General features: G+C 35.1%; 4 non-coding genes across 4 annotated transcripts; all 4 read left to right on the forward strand.

The window, feature by feature from the left end:
- The first annotated feature begins 955 nt into the window (after nt 1-955).
- TRNAF-GAA (transfer RNA phenylalanine (anticodon GAA)) lies at nt 956-1,028 on the forward strand. Its single transcript has one exon. It is a non-coding gene; the product is annotated as a tRNA-Phe (tRNA).
- Nucleotides 1,029-4,877: 3,849 nt separating this feature from the next.
- Nucleotides 4,878-4,950, forward strand: TRNAF-GAA (transfer RNA phenylalanine (anticodon GAA)). Its single transcript has one exon. It is a non-coding gene; the product is annotated as a tRNA-Phe (tRNA).
- A 2,915-nt stretch (nt 4,951-7,865) lies between these two features.
- Nucleotides 7,866-7,938, forward strand: TRNAF-GAA (transfer RNA phenylalanine (anticodon GAA)). Its single transcript has one exon. It is a non-coding gene; the product is annotated as a tRNA-Phe (tRNA).
- A 1,919-nt stretch (nt 7,939-9,857) lies between these two features.
- On the forward strand, nt 9,858-9,930 carry TRNAF-GAA (transfer RNA phenylalanine (anticodon GAA)). Its single transcript has one exon. It is a non-coding gene; the product is annotated as a tRNA-Phe (tRNA).
- The last annotated feature ends 5,553 nt before the right edge of the window (nt 9,931-15,483 follow it).

Below are 15,483 nucleotides of genomic sequence, written 5' to 3' on the forward strand. Positions count from 1 at the left end.
AAAGGTCCTTGGTCCAATCCCGGGTTTCGGCAAAATGCTTTTTCTTCACCGTTTACAAGTGGTTCAAATCCCACCTCTGACATCAACTTTTAATTTCAAGAAACTTTTTTCTTCATTTATTGATTAGATGAGGTCAAACAAAACTTAGTAATGTGGTTTTGAAAAATTTCCTGAGAGTCTTTGGAGTGAATCTGAATTTGTCCTCTCAAAAAAGAACTCTAGGAACATCAAACAGATTTTTTGTGCATATGTCTGTTGTTCTTTTGGCACTAGAAAAATCCTTTGGACAGTCAATGAGGAGGGACTATTTCACCTCTTTGTGTTCTCTGTCCATATTAGGGTAGGGAATCAACCTTCTACAGTGCTGTCATGAAATATATCTAGAAACGGATTTGCTGGTAAGTCTACTTTCATAGTTTTCACCTCATACATCAATAGACCATAACGATACTTAATAAACAAAAACGTAACAAGTAGGTAATCATAGTTTAAAAAATGTGAAATGCCCATGTCATTCTGACATGTTTCAGCACATTTTGGGACAAATGGTCTCACTTTTAACATTAAAAATCAATAAAATATTTTCTCTAAATTTTTGTCTCTTTTTTGCTCCAATTGTTTGCATCTCATAAAAAATAAAACTTGATGTAACATTATGCATGCAAATTGTGTTTTATGTGCGACCATGACCTATTCTAGAAGCACAGGGTCAGAATTATACTGGTGCATGGAGACAAACTGAAAATGTAAAACTTCAATGGCAAAATTGCTGTCTTTTTCTACTCATTCACAAATAGTTAATGAATGTTATTAAATATGTACAGCAAAATGGAAGGCGTTTCAAATAGAAATCATGCTTCAAAAAACAGTCAAATGAAAAATTATAATATATCCCTCCAGGTGTCACACTTGACATTTGCAGAGTGTCAAACCCCCCAGAAATTGTATAGATATGGCCGAAATAGCTCAGTTGGGAGAGCGTTAGACTGAAGATCTAAAGGTCCCTGGTCCAATCCCGGGTTTCGGCAAAATGCTTTTTCTTCACCGTTTACAAGTGGTTCAAATCCCACCTCTGACATCAACTTTTAATTTCAAGAAACTTTTTTCTTCATTTATTGATTAGATGAGGTCAAACAAAACTTAGTAATGTGGTTTTGAAAAATTTCCTGAGAGTCTTTGGAGTGAATCTGAATTTGTCCTCTCAAAAAAGAACTGTAGGAACATCAAACAGATTTTTTGTGCATATGTCTGTTGTTCTTTTGGCACTAGAAAAATCCTTTGGACAGTCAATGAGGAGGGACTATTTCACCTCTTTGTGTTCTCTGTCCCTATTAGGGTAGGGAATCAACCTTCTACAGTGCTGTCATGAAATATATCTAGAAACGGATTTGCTGGTAAGTCTACTTTCATAGTTTTCACCTCATACATCAATAGACCATAACGATACTTAATAAACAAAAACGTAACAAGTAGGTAATCATAGTTTAAAAAATGTGAAATGCCCATGTCATTCTGACATGTTTCAGCACATTTTGGGACAAATGGTCTCACTTTTAACATTAAAAATCAATAAAATATTTTCTCTAAATTTTTGTCTCTTTTTTGCTCCAATTGTTTGCATCTCATAAAAAATAAAACTTGATGTAACATTATGCATGCAAATTGTGTTTTATGTGCGACCATGACCTATTCTAGAAGCACAGGGTCAGAATTATACTGGTGCATGGAGACAAACTGAAAATGTAAAAATTCAATGGCAAAATTGCTGTCTTTTTCTACTCATTCACAAATAGTTAATGAATGTTATTAAATATGTACAGCAAAATGGAAGGTGTTTCAAATAGAAATCATGCTTCAAAACACAGTCAAATGAAAAATTATAATATATCCCTCCAGGTGTGACACTTGACATTTGCAGAGTGTCAAACCCCCCAGAAAATGTATAGATATGGCTGAAATAGCTCAGTTGGGAGAGCGTTAGACTGAAGATCTAAAGGTCCTTGGTCCAATCCCGGGTTTCGGCAAAATGCTTTTTCTTCACCGTTTACAAGTGGTTCAAATCCCACCTCTGACATGAACTTTTAATTTCAAGAAACTTTTTTCTTCATTTATTGATTAGATGAGGTCAAACAAAACTTAGTAATGTGGTTTTGAAAAATTTCCTGAGAGTCTTTGGAGTGAATCTGAATTTGTCCTCTCAAAAAAGAACTCTAGGAACATCAAACAGATTTTTTGTGCATATGTCTGTTGTTCTTTTGGCACTAGAAAAATCCTTTGGACAGTCAATGAGGAGGGACTATTTCACCTCTTTGTGTTCTCTGTCCCTATTAGGGTAGGGAATCAACCTTCTACAGTGCTGTCATGAAATATATCTAGAAACGGATTTGCTGGTAAGTCTACTTTCATAGTTTTCACCTCATACATCAATAGACCATAACGATACTTAATAAACAAAAACGTAACAAGTAGCTAATCATATTTTAAAAAATGTGAAATGCCCATGTCATTCTGACATGTTTCAGCACATTTTGGGACAAATGGTCTCACTTTTAACATTAACAATCAATAAAATATTTTCTCTAAATTTTTGTCTCTTTTTTGCTCCAATTGTTTGCATCTCATAAAAAATAAAACTTGATGTAACATTATGCATGCAAATTGTGTTTTATGTGCGACCATGACCTATTCTAGAAGCACGGGGTCAGAATTATACTGGTGCATGGAGACAAACTGAAAATGTAAAAATTCAATGGCAAAATTGCTGTCTTTTTCTACTCATTCACAAATAGTTAATGAATGTTATTAAATATGTGCAGCAAAATGGAAGGCGTTTCAAATAGAAATCATGCTTCAAAAAACAGTCAAATGAAAAATTATAATATATCCCTCCAGGTGTGACACTTGACATTTGCAGAGTGTCAAACCCCCCAGAAAATGTATACAAATGGCCGAAATAGCTCAGTTGGGAGAGCGTTAGACTGAATATCTAAAGGTCCCGGGTTTCGGCAAAATGCTTTTACTTCACCGTTTACATTTTAAGGAGATATTAAACAAAGCACATGGACTGATCATGATCAAAAGGCCTAAAAATCTTAACTATCTACAGAAAACAAAATGTTAAAAATTTGAGAAACGGTAACTTTTTCCTTTTGAACACATGAATGTTTTTTAGTAATTTTTCCTCTATTTTGTTTTATTTCAGATTGACTTAGCTGTAAGAGGATTAAAAGGTAACCTGATAGCTGAAACAGACAGCACTTATCAGACACTAGCTGAATGATTATAGTCAGCTTGTTTGACTTTGAAACACTGAGGCATTACTGAGACAAATGTCCTTAAAAAATATGCTGTGGACAAAGTCAAAAAGGCAAAAAACACAAGCTCCACACAGGTCCGTCATCTTTAATTTGAAATATAGGAGGTTTCTACTTTAATGGTGAGACAAAGCATCTACATATTTGACATTGCTCCAGTGAGTAGAGCCCACTTAAAACTGTATGGGTTGCTTGTCTCTGCAAGCAAAAGCTGGGCACTAAACTGGCATACTTGCAATGCTGGATGGTTCAGAGTGAAAACACCTATAGGCTGACAATAGTAATTGCAGGTGTTGATTAACTCATTGTGCAAAATAATTTCTAAAATGTGGTCACTTTGGGAGATTTTCCGCTGTTTTGGTACTCTGCAAATTTCATCTGCAAGGTATTCCTGCAAAATCTGCATTGCAAAACCCAAATAGGGCTCTTCCTTTCAAAGCCCTGCTGTGTGGCCAAACAGTAGTTTCTGAAGAAATGTGGTGCATCACCGCATTTGTGAGAAATCTAACATTTCTAATATCCAAACAAAATAAATGGAGGTTTAAAAATTAATGCAGACGAAAAGTACGCATATAAAAAATGTTATTTATTGACTTTTTTGGGGTGGTGTGACAAGTTAAGTTCCAGTTGCATATCGAAGTCAGGACGGCCGAGAGGTCTAAGGCGCTGCGTTCAGGTCGCAGTCTCCCCTGGAGGCGTGGGTTCAAATCCCACTTCTGACATGAACATTTAATTTCAAGAAACTTTATCTTCATGTAATGTTGTTTTGAAAAATTTCCTGAGAGTCTTTGGAGTGAATCTGAATTTGTCCTCTCAAAAAAGAACTCTAGGAAAATCAAACAGATTTTTTGTGCATATGTCTGTTGTTCTTTTGGCACTAGAAAAATCCTTTGGACAGTCAATGAGGAGGGACTATTTCACCTCTTTGTGTTCTCTGTCCCTATTAGGGTAGGGAATCAACCTTCTACAGTGCTGTCATGAAATATATCTAGAAACGGATTTGCTGGTAAGTCTACTTTCATAGTTTTCACCTCATACATCAATAGACCATAACGATACTTAATAAACAAAAACGTAACAAGTAGGTAATCATAGTTTAAAAAATGTGAAATGCCCATGTCATTCTGACATGTTTCAGCACATTTTGGGACAAATGGTCTCACTTTTAACATTAAAAATCAATAAAATATTTTCTCTAAATTTTTGTCTCTTTTTTGCTCCAATTGTTTGCATCTCATAAAAAATAAAACTTGATGTAACATTATGCATGCAAATTGTGTTTTATGTGCGACCATGACCTATTCTAGAAGCACAGGGTCAGAATTATACTGGTGCATGGAGACAAACTGAAAATGTAAAACTTCAATGGCAAAATTGCTGTCTTTTTCTACTCATTCACAAATAGTTAATGAATGTTATTAAATATGTACAGCAAAATGGAAGGCGTTTCAAATAGAAATCATGCTTCAAAAAACAGTCAAATGAAAAATTATAATATATCCCTCCAGGTGTCACACTTGACATTTGCAGAGTGTCAAACCCCCCAGAAATTGTATAGATATGGCCGAAATAGCTCAGTTGGGAGAGCGTTAGACTGAAGATCTAAAGGTCCCTGGTCCAATCCCGGGTTTCGGCAAAATGCTTTTTCTTCACCGTTTACAAGTGGTTCAAATCCCACCTCTGACATCAACTTTTAATTTCAAGAAACTTTTTTCTTCATTTATTGATTAGATGAGGTCAAACAAAACTTAGTAATGTGGTTTTGAAAAATTTCCTGAGAGTCTTTGGAGTGAATCTGAATTTGTCCTCTCAAAAAAGAACTGTAGGAACATCAAACAGATTTTTTGTGCATATGTCTGTTGTTCTTTTGGCACTAGAAAAATCCTTTGGACAGTCAATGAGGAGGGACTATTTCACCTCTTTGTGTTCTCTGTCCCTATTAGGGTAGGGAATCAACCTTCTACAGTGCTGTCATGAAATATATCTAGAAACGGATTTGCTGGTAAGTCTACTTTCATAGTTTTCACCTCATACATCAATAGACCATAACGATACTTAATAAACAAAAACGTAACAAGTAGGTAATCATAGTTTAAAAAATGTGAAATGCCCATGTCATTCTGACATGTTTCAGCACATTTTGGGACAAATGGTCTCACTTTTAACATTAAAAATCAATAAAATATTTTCTCTAAATTTTTGTCTCTTTTTTGCTCCAATTGTTTGCATCTCATAAAAAATAAAACTTGATGTAACATTATGCATGCAAATTGTGTTTTATGTGCGACCATGACCTATTCTAGAAGCACAGGGTCAGAATTATACTGGTGCATGGAGACAAACTGAAAATGTAAAAATTCAATGGCAAAATTGCTGTCTTTTTCTACTCATTCACAAATAGTTAATGAATGTTATTAAATATGTACAGCAAAATGGAAGGTGTTTCAAATAGAAATCATGCTTCAAAAAACAGTCAAATGAAAAATTATAATATATCCCTCCAGGTGTGACACTTGACATTTGCAGAGTGTCAAACCCCCCAGAAAATGTATAGATATGGCTGAAATAGCTCAGTTGGGAGAGCGTTAGACTGAAGATCTAAAGGTCCTTGGTCCAATCCCGGGTTTCGGCAAAATGCTTTTTCTTCACCGTTTACAAGTGGTTCAAATCCCACCTCTGACATCAACTTTTAATTTCAAGAAACTTTTTTCTTCATTTATTGATTAGATGAGGTCAAACAAAACTAAGTAATGTGGTTTTGAAAAATTTCCTGAGAGTCTTTGGAGTGAATCTGAATTTGTCCTCTCAAAAAAGAACTGTAGGAACATCAAACAGATTTTTTGTGCATATGTCTGTTGTTCTTTTGGCACTAGAAAAATCCTTTGGACAGTCAATGAGGAAGGACTATTTCACCTCTTTGTGTTCTCTGTCCCTATTAGGGTAGGGAATCAACCTTCTACAGTGCTGTCATGAAATATATCTAGAAACGGATTTGCTGGTAAGTCTACTTTCATAGTTTTCACCTCATACATCAATAGACCATAACGATACTTAATAAACAAAAACGTAACAAGTAGGTAATCATAGTTTAAAAAATGTGAAATGCCCATGTCATTCTGACATGTTTCAGCACATTTTGGGACAAATGGTCTCACTTTTAACATTAAAAATCAATAAAATATTTTCTCTAAATTTTTGTCTCTTTTTTGCTCCAATTGTTTGCATCTCATAAAAAATAAAACTTGATGTAACATTATGCATGCAAATTGTGTTTTATGTGCGACCATGACCTATTCTAGAAGCACAGGGTCAGAATTATACTGGTGCATGGAGACAAACTGAAAATGTAAAAATTCAATGGCAAAATTGCTGTCTTTTTCTACTCATTCACAAATAGTTAATGAATGTTATTAAATATGTACAGCAAAATGGAAGGTGTTTCAAATAGAAATCATGCTTCAAAAAACAGTCAAATGAAAAATTATAATATATCCCTCCAGGTGTGACACTTGACATTTGCAGAGTGTCAAACCCCCCAGAAAATGTATAGATATGGCTGAAATAGCTCAGTTGGGAGAGCGTTAGACTGAAGATCTAAAGGTCCTTGGTCCAATCCCGGGTTTCGGCAAAATGCTTTTTCTTCACCGTTTACAAGTGGTTCAAATCCCACCTCTGACATCAACTTTTAATTTCAAGAAACTTTTTTCTTCATTTATTGATTAGATGAGGTCAAACAAAACTTAGTAATGTGGTTTTGAAAAATTTCCTGAGAGTCTTTGGAGTGAATCTGAATTTGTCCTCTCAAAAAAGAACTCTAGGAACATCAAACAGATTTTTTGTGCATATGTCTGTTGTTCTTTTGGCACTAGAAAAATCCTTTGGACAGTCAATGAGGAGGGACTATTTCACCTCTTTGTGTTCTCTGTCCATATTAGGGTAGGGAATCAACCTTCTACAGTGCTGTCATGAAATATATCTAGAAACGGATTTGCTGGTAAGTCTACTTTCATAGTTTTCACCTCATACATCAATAGACCATAACGATACTTAATAAACAAAAACGTAACAAGTAGGTAATCATAGTTTAAAAAATGTGAAATGCCCATGTCATTCTGACATGTTTCAGCACATTTTGGGACAAATGGTCTCACTTTTAACATTAAAAATCAATAAAATATTTTCTCTAAATTTTTGTCTCTTTTTTGCTCCAATTGTTTGCATCTCATAAAAAATAAAACTTGATGTAACATTATGCATGCAAATTGTGTTTTATGTGCGACCATGACCTATTCTAGAAGCACAGGGTCAGAATTATACTGGTGCATGGAGACAAACTGAAAATGTAAAACTTCAATGGCAAAATTGCTGTCTTTTTCTACTCATTCACAAATAGTTAATGAATGTTATTAAATATGTACAGCAAAATGGAAGGCGTTTCAAATAGAAATCATGCTTCAAAAAACAGTCAAATGAAAAATTATAATATATCCCTCCAGGTGTCACACTTGACATTTGCAGAGTGTCAAACCCCCCAGAAATTGTATAGATATGGCCGAAATAGCTCAGTTGGGAGAGCGTTAGACTGAAGATCTAAAGGTCCCTGGTCCAATCCCGGGTTTCGGCAAAATGCTTTTTCTTCACCGTTTACAAGTGGTTCAAATCCCACCTCTGACATCAACTTTTAATTGCAAGAAACTTTTTTCTTCATTTATTGATTAGATGAGGTCAAACAAAACTTAGTAATGTGGTTTTGAAAAATTTCCTGAGAGTCTTTGGAGTGAATCTGAATTTGTCCTCTCAAAAAAGAACTGTAGGAACATCAAACAGATTTTTTGTGCATATGTCTGTTGTTCTTTTGGCACTAGAAAAATCCTTTGGACAGTCAATGAGGAGGGACTATTTCACCTCTTTGTGTTCTCTGTCCCTATTAGGGTAGGGAATCAACCTTCTACAGTGCTGTCATGAAATATATCTAGAAACGGATTTGCTGGTAAGTCTACTTTCATAGTTTTCACCTCATACATCAATAGACCATAACGATACTTAATAAACAAAAACGTAACAAGTAGGTAATCATAGTTTAAAAAATGTGAAATGCCCATGTCATTCTGACATGTTTCAGCACATTTTGGGACAAATGGTCTCACTTTTAACATTAAAAATCAATAAAATATTTTCTCTAAATTTTTGTCTCTTTTTTGCTCCAATTGTTTGCATCTCATAAAAAATAAAACTTGATGTAACATTATGCATGCAAATTGTGTTTTATGTGCAACCATGACCTATTCTAGAAGCACAGGGTCAGAATTATACTGGTGCATGGAGACAAACTGAAAATGTAAAAATTCAATGGCAAAATTGCTGTCTTTTTCTACTCATTCACAAATAGTTAATGAATGTTATTAAATATGTACAGCAAAATGGAAGGCGTTTCAAATAGAAATCATGCTTCAAAAAACAGTCAAATGAAAAATTATAATATATCCCTCCAGGTGTGACACTTGACATTTGCAGAGTGTCAAACCCCCCAGAAAATGTATAGATATGGCTGAAATATCTCAGTTGGGAGAGCGTTAGACTGAAGATCTAAAGGTCCTTGGTCCAATCCCGGGTTTCGGCAAAATGCTTTTTCTTCACCGTTTACAAGTGGTTCAAATCCCACCTCTGACATCAACTTTTAATTTCAAGAAACTTTTTTCTTCATTTATTGATTAGATGAGGTCAAACAAAACTTAGTAATGTGGTTTTGAAAAATTTCCTGAGAGTCTTTGGAGTGAATCTGAATTTGTCCTCTCAAAAAAGAACTCTAGGAACATCAAACAGATTTTTTGTGCATATGTCTGTTGTTCTTTTGGCACTAGAAAAATCCTTTGGACAGTCAATGAGGAGGGACTATTTCACCTCTTTGTGTTCTCTGTCCCTATTAGGGTAGGGAATCAACCTTCTACAGTGCTGTCATGAAATATATCTAGAAACGGATTTGCTGGTAAGTCTACTTTCATAGTTTTCACCTCATACATCAATAGACCATAACGATACTTAATAAACAAAAACGTAACAAGTAGCTAATCATATTTTAAAAAATGTGAAATGCCCATGTCATTCTGACATGTTTCAGCACATTTTGGGACAAATGGTCTCACTTTTAACATTAACAATCAATAAAATATTTTCTCTAAATTTTTGTCTCTTTTTTGCTCCAATTGTTTGCATCTCATAAAAAATAAAACTTGATGTAACATTATGCATGCAAATTGTGTTTTATGTGCGACCATGACCTATTCTAGAAGCACGGGGTCAGAATTATACTGGTGCATGGAGACAAACTGAAAATGTAAAAATTCAATGGCAAAATTGCTGTCTTTTTCTACTCATTCACAAATAGTTAATGAATGTTATTAAATATGTGCAGCAAAATGGAAGGCGTTTCAAATAGAAATCATGCTTCAAAAAACAGTCAAATGAAAAATTATAATATATCCCTCCAGATGTGACACTTGACATTTGCAGAGTGTCAAACCCACCAGAAAATGTATAGATATGGCCGAAATAGCTCAGTTGGGAGAGCGTTAGACTGAAGATCTAAAGGTCCCTGGTCCAATCCCGGGTTTCGGCAAAATGCTTTTTCTTCACCGTTTACATTTTAAAGAGATATTAAACAAAGCACATGGACTGATCATGATCAAAAGGCCTAAAAATCTTAACTATCTACAGAAAACAAAATGTTAAAAATTTGAGAAACGGTAACTTTTTCCTTTTGAACACATGAATGTTTTTTAGTAATTTTTCCTCTATTTTGTTTTATTTCAGATTGACTTAGCTGTAAGAGGATTAAAAGGTAACATGATAGCTGAAACAGTCAGCACTTATCAGACACTAGCTGAATGATTATAGTCAGCTTGTTTGACTTTGAAACACTGAGGCATTACTGAGACAAATGTCCTTAAAAAATATGCTGTGGACAAAGTCAAAAAGGCAAAAAACACAAGCTCCACAAAGGTCCGTCATCTTTAATTTGAAATATAGGAGGTTTGTACTTTAATGGTGAGACAAAGCATCTACATATTTGACATTGCTCCAGTGAGTAGAGCCCACTTAAAAATGTATGGGTTGCTTGTCTCTGCAAGCAAAAGCTGGGCACTAAACTGGCATACTTGCAATGCTGGATGGTTCAGAGTGAAAACACCTATAGGCTGACAATAGTAATTGCAGGTGTTGATTAACTCATTGTGCAAAATAATTTCTAAAATGTGGTCACTTTGGGAGGTTTTCTGCTGTTTTGGTACTCTGCAAATTTCATCTGCAAGGTATTCCTGCAAAATCTGCATTGCAAAACCCAAATAGGGCTCTTCCTTTCAAAGCCCTGCTGTGTGGCCAAACAGTAGTTTCTGAAGAAATGTGGCGCATCACCGCATTTGTGAGAAATCTAACATTTCTAATATCCAAACAAAATAAATGGAGATTTAAAAATTAATGCAGACGAAAAGTACGCATATAAAAAATGTTATTTATTGACTTTTTTGGGGTGGTGTGACAAGTTTTTAATCACAAGAAATGGTAACATTTCTGCTGACTAGCATGGAAGGAGTTAAGTTCCAATTGCATATCGAAGTCAGGATGGCCGAGCGGTCTAAGGCGCTGCGTTCAGGTCGCAGACTCCCACTTCTCCCACTTCTGACATCAACATTTAATTTCAAGAAACTTTATCTTCATTTATTGATTAGATGAGTCAAACAAAACTTAGTAATGTGGTTTTGAAAAATTTCCTGAGTCTTTGGAGTGAATCTGAATTTGTCCTCTCAAAAAAGAACTCTAGGAACATCAAACAGATTTTTTGTGCATATGTCTGTTGTTCTTTTGGCACTAGAAAAATCCTTTGGACAGTCAATGAGGAGGGACTATTTCACCTCTTTGTGTTCTCTGTCCCTATTAGGGTAGGGAATCAACCTTCTACAGTGCTGTCATGAAATATATCTAGAAACGGATTTGCTGGTAAGTCTACTTTCATAGTTTTCACCTCATACATCAATAGACCATAACGATACTTAATAAACAAAAACTTAACAAGTAGGTAATCATAGTTTAAAAAATGTGAAATGCCCATGTCATTCTGACATGTTTCAGCACATTTTGGGACAAATGGTCTCACTTTTAACATTAACAATCAATAAAATATTTTCTCTAAAATTTTGTCTCTTTTTTGCTCCAATTGTTTGCATCTCATAAAAAATAAAATTTGATGTAACATTATGCATGCAAATTGTGTTTTATGTGCGACCATGACCTATTCTAGAAGCACAGGGTCAGAATTATACTGGTGCATGGAGACAAACTGAAAATGTAAAAATTCAATGGCAAAATTGCTGTCTTTTTCTACTCATTCACAAATAGTTAATGAATGTTATTAAATATGTACAGCAAAATGGAAGGCGTTTCAAATAGAAATCATGCTTCAAAAAACAGTCAAATGAAAAATTATAATATATCCCTCCAGGTGTGACACTTGACATTTGCAGAGTGTCAAACCCCCCAGAAAATGTATAGATATGGCTGAAATAGCTCAGTTGGGAGAGCGTTAGACTGAAGATCTAAAGGTCCCGGGTTTCGGCAAAATGCTTTTTCTTCACCGTTTACATTTTAAGGAGATATTAAACAAAGCACATGGACTGATCTTGATCAAAAGGCCTAAAAATCTTAACTATCTACAGAAAACAAAATGTTAAAAATTTGAGAAACGGTAACTTTCCTTTTGAACACATGAATGTTTTTTAGTAATTTTTCCTCTATTTTGTTTTATTTCAGATTGACTTAGCTGTAAGAGGATTAAAAGGTAACCTGATAGCTGAAACAGACAGCACTTATCAGACACTAGCTGAATGATTATAGTCAGCTTGTTTGACTTTGAAACACTGAGGCATTACTGAGACAAATGTCCTTAAAAAATATGCTGTGGACAAAGTCAAAAAGGCAAAAAACACAAGCTCCACACAGGTCCGTCATCTTAAATTTGAAATATAGGAGGTTTCTACTTTAATGGTGAGACAAAGCATCTACATATTTGACATTGCTCTAGTGAGTAGAGCCCACTTAAAAATGTATGGGTTGCTTGTCTCTGCAAGCAAAAGCTGGGCACTAAACTGGCATACTTGCAATGCTGGATGGTTCAGAGTGAAAACACCTATAGGCTGACAATAGTAATTGCAGGTGTTGATTAACTCATTGTGCAAAATAATTTCTAAAATGTGGTCACTTTGGGAGGTTTTCTGCTGTTTTTGTACTCTGCAAATTTCATCTGCAAGGTATTCCTGCAAAATCTGCATTGCAAAACCCAAATAGGGCTCTTCCTTTCAAAGCCCTGCTGTGTGGCCAAACAGTAGTTTCTGAAGAAATGTGGTGCATCACCGCATTTGTGAGAAATCTAACATTTCTAATATCCAAACAAAATAAATGGAGGTTTAAAAATTAATACAGACGAAAAGTACGCATATAAAAAATGTTATTTATTGACTTTTTTGGGGTGGTGTGACAAGTTTTTAATCACAAGGAATGGTAACATTTCTGCTGACTAGCATGGAAGGAGTTAAGTTCCAATTGCATATCGAAGTCAGGATGGCAGAGCGGTCTAAGGCGCTGCGTTCAGGTAGCAGTCTCCCCTGGAGGCGTGGGTTCAAATCCCACTTCTGACATCAACATTTAATTTCAAGAAACTTTATCTTCATTTATTGATTAGATGAGGTCAAACAAAACTTAGTAATGTGGTTTTGAAAAATTTCCTGAGAGTCTTTGGAGTGAATCTGAATTTGTCCTCTCAAAAAAGAACTCTAGGAACATCAAACAGATTTTTTGTGCATATGTCTGTTGTTCTTTTGGCACTAGAAAAATCCTTTGGACAGTCAATGAGGAGGGACTATTTCACCTCTTTGTGTTCTCTGTCCCTATTAGGGTAGGGAATCAACCTTCTACAGTGCTGTCATGAAATATATCTAGAAACGGATTTGCTGGTAAGTCTACTTTCATAGTTTTCACCTCATACATCAATAGACCATAACGATACTTAATAAACAAAAACTTAACAAGTAGGTAATCATAGTTTAAAAAATGTGAAATGCCCATGTCATTCTGACATGTTTCAGCACATTTTGGGACAAATGGTCTCACTTTTAACAATCAATAAAATATTTTCTCTAAATTTTTGTCTCTTTTTTGCTCCAATTGTTTGCATCTCATAAAAAATAAAACTTGATGTAACATTATGCATGCAAATTGTGTTTTATGTGCGACCATGACCTATTCTAGAAGCACAGGGTCAGAATTATACTGGTGCATGGAGACAAACTGAAAATGTAAAAATTCAATGGCAAAATTGCTGTCTTTTTCTACTCATTCACAAATAGTTAATGAATGTTATTAAATATGTACAGCAAAATGGAAGGCGTTTCAAATAGAAATCATGCTTCAAAAAACAGTCAAATGAAAAATTATAATATATCCCTCCAGGTGTGACACTTGACATTTGCAGAGTGTCAAACCCCCCAGAAAATGTATAGATATGGCCGAAATAGCTCAGTTGGGAGAGCGTTAGACTGAAGATCTAAAGGTCCCGGGTTTCGGCAAAATGCATTTTCTTCACCATTTACATTTTAAGGAGATATTAAACAAAGCACATGGACTGATCATGATCAAAAGGCCTAAAAATCTTAACTATCTACAGAAAACAAAATGTTAAAAATTTGAGAAACGGTAACTTTTTCCTTTTGAACACATGAATGTTTTTTAGTAATTTTTCCTCTATTTTGTTTTATTTCAGATTGACTTAGCTGTAAGAGGATTAAAAGGTAACCTGATAGCTGAAACAGACAGCACTTATCAGACACTAGCTGAATGATTATAGTCAGCTTGTTTGACTTTGAAACACTGAGGCATTACTGAGACAAATGTCCTTAAAAAATATGCTGTGGACAAAGTCAAAAAGGCAAAAAACACAAGCTCCACACAGGTCCGTCATCTTTAATTTGAAATATAGGAGGTTTCTACTTTAATGGTGAGACAAAGCATCTACATATTTGACATTGCTCCAGTGAGTAGAGCCCACTTAAAAATGTATGGGTTGCTTGCCTCTGCAAGCAAAAGCTGGGCACTAAACTGGCATACTTGCAATGCTGGATGGTTCAGAGTGAAAACACCTATAGGCTGACAATAGTAATTGCAGGTGTTGATTAACTCATTGTGCAAAATAATTTCTAAAATGTGGTCACTTTGGGAGGTTTTCTGCTGTTTTTGTACTCTGCAAATTTCATCTGCAAGGTATTCCTGCAAAATCTGCATTGCAAAACCCAAATAGGGCTCTTCCTTTCAAAGCCCTGCTGTGTGGCCAAACAGTAGTTTCTGAAGAAATGTGGTGCATCACCGCATTTGTGAGAAATCAAACATTTCTAATATCCAAACAAAATAAATGGAGGTTTAAAAATTAATACAGACGAAAAGTACGCATATAAAAAATGTTATTTATTGACTTTTTTGGGGTGGTGTGACAAGTTTTTAATCACAAGGAATGGTAACATTTCTGCTGACTAGCATGGAAGGAGTTAAGTTCCAATTGCATATCGAAGTCAGGATGGCAGAGCGGTCTAAGGCGCTGCGTTCAGGTAGCAGTCTCCCCTGGAGGCGTGGGTTCAAATCCCACTTCTGACATCAACATTTAATTTCAAGAAACTTTATCTTCATTTATTGATTAGATGAGGTCAAACAAAACTTAGTAATGTGGTTTTGAAAAATTTCCTGAGAGTCTTTGGAGTGAATCTGAATTTGTCCTCTCAAAAAAGAACTCTAGGAACATCAAACAGATTTTTTGTGCATATGTCTGTTGTTCTTTTGGCACTAGAAAAATCCTTTGGACAGTCAATGAGGAGGGACTATTTCACCTCTTTGTGTTCTCTGTCCCTATTAGGGTAGGGAATCAACCTTCTACAGTGCTGTCATGAAATATATCTAGAAACGGATTTGCTGGTAAGTCTACTTTCATAGTTATCACCTCATACATCAATAGACCATAACAATACTTAATAAACAAAAACGTAACAAGTAGGTAATCATAGTTTAAAAAATGTGAAATGCCCATGTCATTCTGACATGTTTCAGCACATTTTGGGACAAATGGTCTCACTTTTAA

This window comes from Dendrobates tinctorius, unplaced genomic scaffold (assembly GCF_039654945.1).
Source record: "Dendrobates tinctorius isolate UK_male_01 unplaced genomic scaffold, ASM3965494v1 ptg000300l, whole genome shotgun sequence".
NCBI classification, from domain to species: Eukaryota; Metazoa; Chordata; class Amphibia; order Anura; family Dendrobatidae; genus Dendrobates; species Dendrobates tinctorius.